At 33.0% G+C, this 9,303-nt stretch overlaps 1 pseudogene; it reads right to left on the reverse strand.

The window, feature by feature from the left end:
- Positions 1 to 1,188: 1,188 nt before the first annotated feature.
- LOC111741110 lies at positions 1,189 to 1,307 on the reverse strand (annotated as a pseudogene).
- Between the last annotated feature and the right edge of the window lie 7,996 nt (positions 1,308 to 9,303).

Here is a 9,303-nt window from a genome sequence, read left to right on the forward strand (position 1 = left end):
CACCTTCTTTAGTTTATTTCACTCTGACTTCAGTATCAATTTTCCTTGTGTCTCTCCTCTTCCCATCAATCTTGTTTTCTCTCTAACTTACTTAGTAATGAAATAATGTATCCCAAAACTGGACTATGGGATAATACTTCTCAACATTTTTTCAAATGTTTCACTTAAAAAAAAAGTTTATATATGTATCTGTATGCCTGTAAATAAAAGTATGACCTTTCTTATGATGTAAAGTAAGCAGTCCAGCCAGGACTCTGGTGAACCCAGACCCCCAAGCTCCTCAGGACAAAGGGAGCGGTATATCTGCACAGTGACCCATTTCTACCACACGCCTTTTCTGATATGGCTTAGATTTTAACATTGATCTGTGGTTTCTTAAGCCTTCTGTGCATGTTCTTTTGCTTTGTTTTATAACTGGAAAAAAAAAATCATTCAGTTTGTTATTGATTGATTCATTTATAGCATTCAAAATGTGTTTTTTTTTTTTTTTTAAGAGTTGTCGTTCTACATGGTATGTTTCAATAAAGCCTTGGAAAGGTTCTTTATATAAAAGAAACTTTACAGACAATATTGGGAATAATAAATGTGAGAAAGGAAGTCATTTTAGGATTAGGAATCAGTGTGAAAGAGAGACAGAGCCTACTTATATTACTAGAAAATAATTTTCCATTTGGAAGTTATAATGAACTATCATTTTCTTATAAAAATGACCTTTTTAAAAAGTGAAGAGGCGTGCCTTCTCTTTTAGCAAGAAAATTGCATTAATAATTGTCAAGCTGCAATTAGAAGAGGAGTAAGTAGGCTTTCAGTTCTATAACTTTTCTCTAAAACATTGGCGCATGAAGAGAAGTGCCCTGGACAGATGGGAAATTAGCAGGTCATAAAAATCTATAATAGATTGGCTGTTGCCATCAACCTCGTGAAAGTAATTATATCACTTTTTCTGAAAATTACTGTGGACTTCCTAGAGAAAATATTATGTATATAAGACAAACAACAATAGAAATTAATATCATTTTCTTTCAGCCTAGTATTCTAATCTTTTTTTTTTTAATCATTGGCTGGGATAAAGATTTTTCTTCTTTTTCTTTTTTTTTTTTAGGTGAGGCAATCCTTGGTTGACCTCACAGAATGCAAGGACCTTGTCAGCTTACAATCCCTTATTTATTTATTTTTTAAAAAATTTTATGCCTACAGCACGTGGTTTTCCTAGTTGGTCTCCCATCCAAGTACTAACCAGACCTGACCCTGCTTAGCTCCTGAGATCAGACGGGATCGGGCTTGTTCAGGGTAGCATGGCCATAGACAAGACCTTTCAATTATTTTTATATTACAGCATCATGTAAAAACTTTATTTTTTACGAAGAGGGTGTATATGGGACTAGGTGGCAGGTGCTCAGCCACCACACTGTTCAAGGGTCAGTCTTCAGCTGATGCTGTCTCATACCATGCGGGCCAGACACAGAGGCTTTTTCTGTCCACATCACCATTCCCTTTAAGTGTCTGGCGTCCTGGATCATGAAACAAGGGTGGCCTACCGAGAGCTCTTTGATAAGGCAACAAATTGTGGGGTCAAAGTAGGCATCAGAACACCTTGGAAAAGTAGTGGGTGACATGTTTGAGGCCATAGAAGGGAAATCCTTATTAATTTGCAAAGAAAAGGCAGCTAAAGTGTCTTGCTATCATAGGTAATATCTAGCACTCACTGGAATGGAGACTAATGTTCTCTGCAAACTGACAGTTTCTTCATGCCTCTCTCATCCCAGCGAAGGCTGCATTCTTGGATAGAACTGAGTGATAGCTTGCTTTTGCCTGTTTTCTCATATTAAAAAGGTTCCTCTTTCTCCACTTCCTCTAGCTCAAGGTTTGTCGACCTTGGCACTAGTGCTACTTTGGATCGGATAATCAGGTTGTAGAAAATGTCTTGTGCATTGTAGGATGGAGCAAACCTGCTTTTTCCACTAGATTCCTACAGCACTCTTCCACCCTCAGTTACAGCAACCGAAAATGACTTCAGACATCGATTGCCCAATGTCCCGTGGTAGGCGGGTTTCTCCCAGTTGGTATGCACTGTCTCGCTCATGGTATTTTTTTTTTCTGTATTAAATATACTCATACAGACTTTCATCTTTCATCCCTGCTATGCTGGTGCCACAGAGGCAATAGTTCCCTTAAGGAAAGGAGTGACTGAGGTCTAGCTGCCTGGAGTCCAGTGGAAGATACAGCCTTGTGAATTCAAGTGAAAAAAATGCAGTTAAAATAATAAGTTAGTACTTCAAAGCCTTTTTCCCTATCCCTATACATGCTTGCATGTATTAAAGAATATGTTCACTATAATCTCAAATGAATGAATCCATCTAATGAGCTACAAAAATAGATTTGTTTTATAAAATTTGTTTTGATATAATCTATATTTTTGAACACTGTGAGTTTTTTAGTAACTAAAACAACTTATATAGCTCCAAATGAAATGACAAGTACGGATATGTTCAGTCTAGTTCAGACTAGTCAATTAGTAACAGCATAGTTTAGACTAATCAGTTAGTAATCTCTTCACAATACTTTGGGAGTGAAAGAATATAAATACAAATCTATATATATTACAAGTATATATGCAAATATATACATGTGTATGCATGTATATGTTTGTATGTATATAATTCTTAAACATTCCATACTTTTTTTTACATTAATGGCATTAATAAAATCACTAACATTGGTATATTTTGTTTTCTTCTATGTAGAACCCCTTTAAATACCATCTCAAATCATATCTACCGGTCAACTAACAAAATAGATATGGCAGAGTGACGTTATCTGCAGATAAGCAGCAACTTCTCCAGTATTATTAGCTTTATATGGCAGCTACCTCTATCAATCAATACTTCAACTCCCAGATACCCATGTCAGCCATGTGCTTTGAAGTTTATTAGATGTGTTTAAAATCCTATTCACACATCACTGAGAATTACATATGCAACAGTATCCGTTACATAAGATGTCCCCAGATGTTGATAATATCACCAAATTAAATATATATATGTAAAATAAATGGACCCAAATGACAGATTTTTAACAAAAAAATCTGTAATTTTTTATCTAAACAATTTTGGGGCAAAATTAAATAAGATAGATAGGATATATTTATTCTGAAATATTTATGATTGAAAGTATATATTCATATTCGTATGCATGCTACAGGCATAATGTTCTATTTAAAAGAATACATTTCAAACAGCTTATAAGAAATATGACATTCCTTGTTGTCTGTAACCCACGTTGCCTTCTCAGAAGTATAAGAGCATTATAAAATCATTGTGATCGCTGCAAGAAAATTCCCACTTCTTAGTTAAGCCTGAGCTCCCATATGTCCCTTTTACAGCATCTCAGAGAGTGTTGATGGAGCGAAGGGCTGTGTTCCTCACTCATTTTCACATTTCACATTTTCATATTATCCCCCTGCCATTTGAAACACTCTGTCTTGAGCTTTCAGGACCTCCTTTTCTCTTCATGTTTTCAAAGGCATATTTTAAGGTGTTTTTTTTTTTTTTCTTTAGATTTCAAAATTTGGGAAACTTTTTATTTTTTTTTTTTTTTTTAATCTACATTACTCCTTTTTTTTTTTTCTTTAATACTGAACATATGGGGAAAATTTTTAGTTTTTTTTTTTTTCAAATTTCGCCATATTAACTTTTGAAACTTTGGTTTTTTAATTTTTTTATTATGAATAATGTACTTTGCTTTTTTTGATGAATGATTACTTAAAAAGAAAATAATGCTAACCCATGATAATTGATGATTATTTTTCAAGAAGTATTTTCTATCTAGTAGAGTTAGAAAGTCAAAAAAATGCATGTCTTGATTTTTCTAATATTCATTTATTATCAAAAATTTACTGAGCATTTACAATAATTATTGAGTTAGTAGTTATGCTAGAAACTGGGTAGGATAAGGTGGGAGATAAAATATCTCTGCTCTAAAAGAGTTTTAAAAAATAAAATATATATATGCACATGTATTCCTATGTATATATAATATATAATGAATATTAGGCAAAGGAATGACTATATATGTATATATGTATACATATATGTGTATTTATTCCATATTTACATATTTTTTCTCTAATATTCATTAAACATATGCAATATGCAAGGTATACATTAGTTTTATAAGCAAAAATCTTCCCTGAAGTTATCTGACACACATTTTCAAGTGCCCTAATGGGATAGATAGAAACTTTTAAAATACTTTACAACTGACCTTGGTACTTTTTTCTTTAGGTTTCATGAAAATATGTTTTCAAGAGGCAGTGCAATAAGCCTGTCACTGACCATGTGTCATTCCTTACTTCTTGGTAGAGAAGGTGGAATAAATATTAGAGAGGCATTTTTAAATAAATTAGAATGATTACATTTTACTCTTTTCTGTAGAAAGGTTAGTGGACTATTAAAGATGAAACCCATAAATTATATAAACTTAAATAATTCACTATACAAATAATATGTGTATTTAAATATTCTGTATATATAGATATGCACAGGAAGCAGATATTATCTCAGATTCACAAAAGCAAACAAAATTTCATTTAGTTTCACTACTTCACTGAATTACTACCTAAATGTGTATCTATTTAAACCACAATTTTATACAAAAGCCTGATTTTCATATTCTGTTTGATTTCCAGAAACTTAAATATTAGAACGGGTCAAGCTAAGGGCATATTTGCAGTTTTCCTTTGAAGAAAATGGTGTTAAACTATGAACATATTTAAGTAACATAGTAAACCAGTGTAACAGCCTTCACTTAGTAAAACTCAGCTAATTAAGCCAATCGTGAAGGTCACCAATACAGATTTCAAGTTCATGTGAAAATACAGATGTGCAGTGTTAACAGTGTTCACAGTTTCTTTAAAAACATGAAATGTAAACCTGTAAAATCACCACAGTCGGTAATGGATAATACATACTTTTGAAAAACCAACATTCCTGAAAACATTTTCTCATTGCTTCCTTGAAAATATGACTTGTGATGGTTGATATTATGTGTTTTACTTGGCTGGCCCATGGAGAGCCCAGATGTTTTGATAAAACTTGTTTCTGAGTGTGTCTGTGAAGGATTAGCATTTGAATTGGTAGACCGAGTCAAGTAAATTGCATCCTCCAGTGTAAGTGGGCTTCATCCAGTGAGTAAGAGAGAACTCTCTCTCTCGTTCTCTCTTGCTCTCTCTTGCTCTGTCTCTCTCTCGCTCTCTCTCTCTCACTCTGTCTGTGTCTGTCTGTCTGTCTATCTCTCTTTTGGCCTGGTGGTCTCTGATCTGGGACATTGATCTTCTCCTGCCTTGAGACTGAACTCTGGACTAGAGCTTTCATGATCGACCGACCCTCCTGGTTATGAGCCTTCAGACTGGATCTTGGATTTCTCAGCCTTCGTAATCACATGAACTGATTCTTTATAGTAAATATCTCTCACTGTTCTCTTGCTCTCTCATTAATATATAGATATATAATTATATACATATATAATTAATATAATATAATTATATGTAACTCATATTTAACATAATAAGTAATATCTTATATAAATGTGTGTGGATGTATGTGTAGAGATAGAGATAGAGATATATAAACATATATTCTCTTTTTCTGTTTCTTTGGAACACCCAGACTACTGTAAAACCCATTTTACAGAACTCCCAGTGGCTAGAACATATTTACATTTGCTAAAGTCATACTCAAACTAAAGTCATATTCAAACCATCAAAGATAGTGATAGTTCCCAGTGTAATTGTTGATAAAGTAAATTATCTCTGCTTTATTGAAGGTAAAATAGTATAGACATGACAGATATATTCATTTTGCAGAATTTTCTCTTTCTAAACTAAAAATTTAAATTTAAGACGTGTAGCAAGTTTCGGCAGAGATAATATTTTTCTGTAGCACACACAAAACCGTAAGTAGAGCACATACTAAATTACCCATCTCCCCCACTCCCACAATTTTACTTGAAGAACCACACTTTCATGTCTCCTCAACACTCACGTCTCAGGTGACGCGGGGAACCGAAGCCAGCCAGCCAGAGCTGTGATTCTGGGTTCTGATTCCTGATCACTCAGGAATTTGTGATTAGTTCAAGGAACATGGCTGTTAGTGCCTGGCCTCAAACTGAAGAGTTTAGGGGTTAGATGTTAGTAAATAACTGGAAATAGTCTAATATCATTCAAGAAAAAAAAATGCATTTCATTGTTAGGCATAGGTCGTTCCCTCCCTCCCCGGGGGTGTGAACAAATGACCGTTGTGCCCCAGGAGACTCTACTCTTTCCTGGCCCAGTAGGGCAGTCATTCTGGGCCTGAAGTTCATGTGTGAGCCGGAGAATCAGGAGAAGAAGCACGCAGAATCAGGTGTGTGGACCCAGTGCTCTGTATCTGGATCACAGCATCGCTGCCTTTTCTGCTATGGGAATTCAGGTGTTTTCACGTATCTTCTTTACTTCCAGTCTAACGTTATTCTGAAATTTGGTTTCTTCCAACTGAAAAATACTTTGAAAGTGATAGATTCAGGTATTGTTATTATCTCAAGGAGCGTTGATAAGGAGCATATGGCTAACAAGGTGATTTGCTTCTTTATCTGGATGGGTGCAAAAGCAATATCCATATATTTCAGAGGCCATTCTCGGTACTGGAAGCTCTCAAATAACTTCAGACTGGATACAGATGTTTCTTTGTCCTAAATGGATAGTTGTTATCAAAAGAATATACATCTCATAGAATTTTGTAGCTGGAAAGGGAACTAGAAAACATAAAATCTACTCTCCATTATGAAAGTTAACCTGTCTTTATACCATTAAAAATAAAGAAATGAGACAAGTTTTTCACGTGAATTTAGAACTCATTTTTTTTTCCTGCTGAAATAAAACCTTTTTCATTATATAATGGCCTTCTTTAAACCTGCTAATGCTATTTTTGCTTTAAAGTCTATTTTAAGACTGTAAAATAATCACAAAGCATTTTTTTTCAATCATTTCATCCTGATTTAGATTTTTTGTTTGTTTTTTTTTTTTTTTTGCAGCTCTCATATCTGATAATACCATATTTGAAAATATCAAAGTTGAATTCTTCTGTTAATAGTTTCTAATGTCTTAGTCATGCCTTGCTATAGGTTTTATTTCCACATTTTCCTTCTATTTATATATTATCTTGCAAGCTTATATTTAGCCAGTCAAAGTGTTTAAAAACCATGAGAGTTATATCTTGAGAATGAGTTGCTCCAGAAAGAATTTGTATTTACATTTTCTGGGTACGCTTGGAAACTAACAATTTGAGTCCACTTTATTTTACCCTCTAACCTTTAGAATCCTGTATCTTACATCTGTGTACATTTGTGCATTAAACTTTTGTGAAAGCAAGACTGTGGTTCGCATTTGGGTGGAAATTTCCTCCTTTCCTCCTAGTTTATATTTTTCTTTCTCTATTTCTTAAATTCATCAGTAGAGATCGAGGTAGTTATTATAGTCCCCTTCTGATCACCCTTTATCTCAATTTTATTTTTCTTAGCTCATTATTCCACTAAACAAGCTGGTTTTTTGAGGAACCTGGCTTTAAATAGTCATTTCAGTTTCTACGCTCCATCTGTGTTGAGTGCAAGACCTCATCTTTTTATCCCTACATATTCATTAAAACCAGTGTATTTAATGCAGTCCCAGGAATATTTCTTGCTTTCTCCTCTGGATATCTTCATTCTTCTAAATTGATCCATTTAAAATGTTAATTTCAACTTAAATTATTTTCTGTCTTAGTTTACGCTTGATCTCATAATTCAGGCAGCCACAGCGAAGAAGCAGGTCATGATCTCTTTCATTGCTCTTTCTTCTTTCCTACTCACTCTATTTCTTTTGCATCTGTTTTCCTTCTCCAGCATTGAAGCTTGAGGAGAAACTGGAGAAAGAGTAGACATATTTGGTGTACTTAGTTTGTAATCTATGGCAAACATCTTCAGCAGATTTCTTTGATTTTTATAATCAACTATAAGGTGAAGTACTGTGAAAATCCATTAACTCGACTTTAATAAAACATAAGCTTCATAGTTATAACACATAATATAGTACTCAAAGAAAAAATTGTGTGTAATAATATCCTTATATTAGTGCATGTAAAAATTACTGTATTGACTGTAATAACCCAAAAGAAAAAACTAAAACAAAGACTAAAGTGAAGATAAAACCTCATATCTTTGAATATTCCTAGGAAGTGAAAAAACTTGGGTAAGTCAATAAACTTTTTACTCTCATTTTCCCTATTAAAAGGAAAATTTAGATCAGATGATCACTTATACTCTATCAACATACAATTATAATTTTGTTGCCATGAATTACCTTTATTCTTACAGTGCAAATATTTCCTTCATATTTCATAATAGTATGAAAAATGAAATCTGCACCTCTTCAATAAACTTAATTTGAATAGATAGGAGACATAACCATGCAAGAAATATACACCAAATCATGTTTTGAGTCAATTTCCCCCTTTCTCTCTAGTTTAAATAATCAAAAATACTGTATGCCTAGCCATCGAGAAAAAAATGAATATTATCAATATGTTAAATTGGTTCTAATTCTTGGATTCTAAAATGCAATTATAGTATAAAGGATATTTTGGGCTCTCCAAATTGACTCGACAGAGAAAATTGTCCCCTTCGCCCTTGCAAATAATCTTGGTCTTGTTATTCTTTTGAAATTAGCAAGATTAATTTTTCTTTTAACATTCAACTACTCATTAAACACTGCATCAATTTAAGTATTTATTAAAATTAAAAGAAATGGTAGAGTTAAATTTATGTAGCTAAGAAATAATTTTAAATGTTTTAACTCTCTGAAACCAGGTGAGAGCTCTTGTTAAGTTCATATGAAACATTTTTAATGCTTCAAGTATAATTGCCAATTTTAAGGGTACAGCAAATTGAATGCCAATGGCCTTGTTCTATTTTTGCTTAAAAAAATTCCAGAACCTGAAATTAAAAATAACTAAGAGGAAAATGAATCCAATTAGGCTTATATATATTTTTACTGCTGCTTTATTTTCCACATAGATATTTTCATTAATCTTAGTGTTGTACTTAAGAATTTTCACAAATATTGGTAAAAATCTCCCCCAATAAATACTCTTAGGTATATTCTAGTGTATATTCTCTAATATATGTATTTTGGTTTTTCATATGTTTTTCTAAATATCTCAAATTCTATGATATTTTGAATGAGATTATGGACATATTAAAAGTTCATAGTCAATATCTTATTGAGAATATAAT

This window comes from Pteropus vampyrus, unplaced genomic scaffold, assembly GCF_000151845.1.
Source record: "Pteropus vampyrus isolate Shadow unplaced genomic scaffold, Pvam_2.0 Scaffold73, whole genome shotgun sequence".
NCBI classification, from domain to species: domain Eukaryota; kingdom Metazoa; phylum Chordata; class Mammalia; order Chiroptera; family Pteropodidae; genus Pteropus; species Pteropus vampyrus.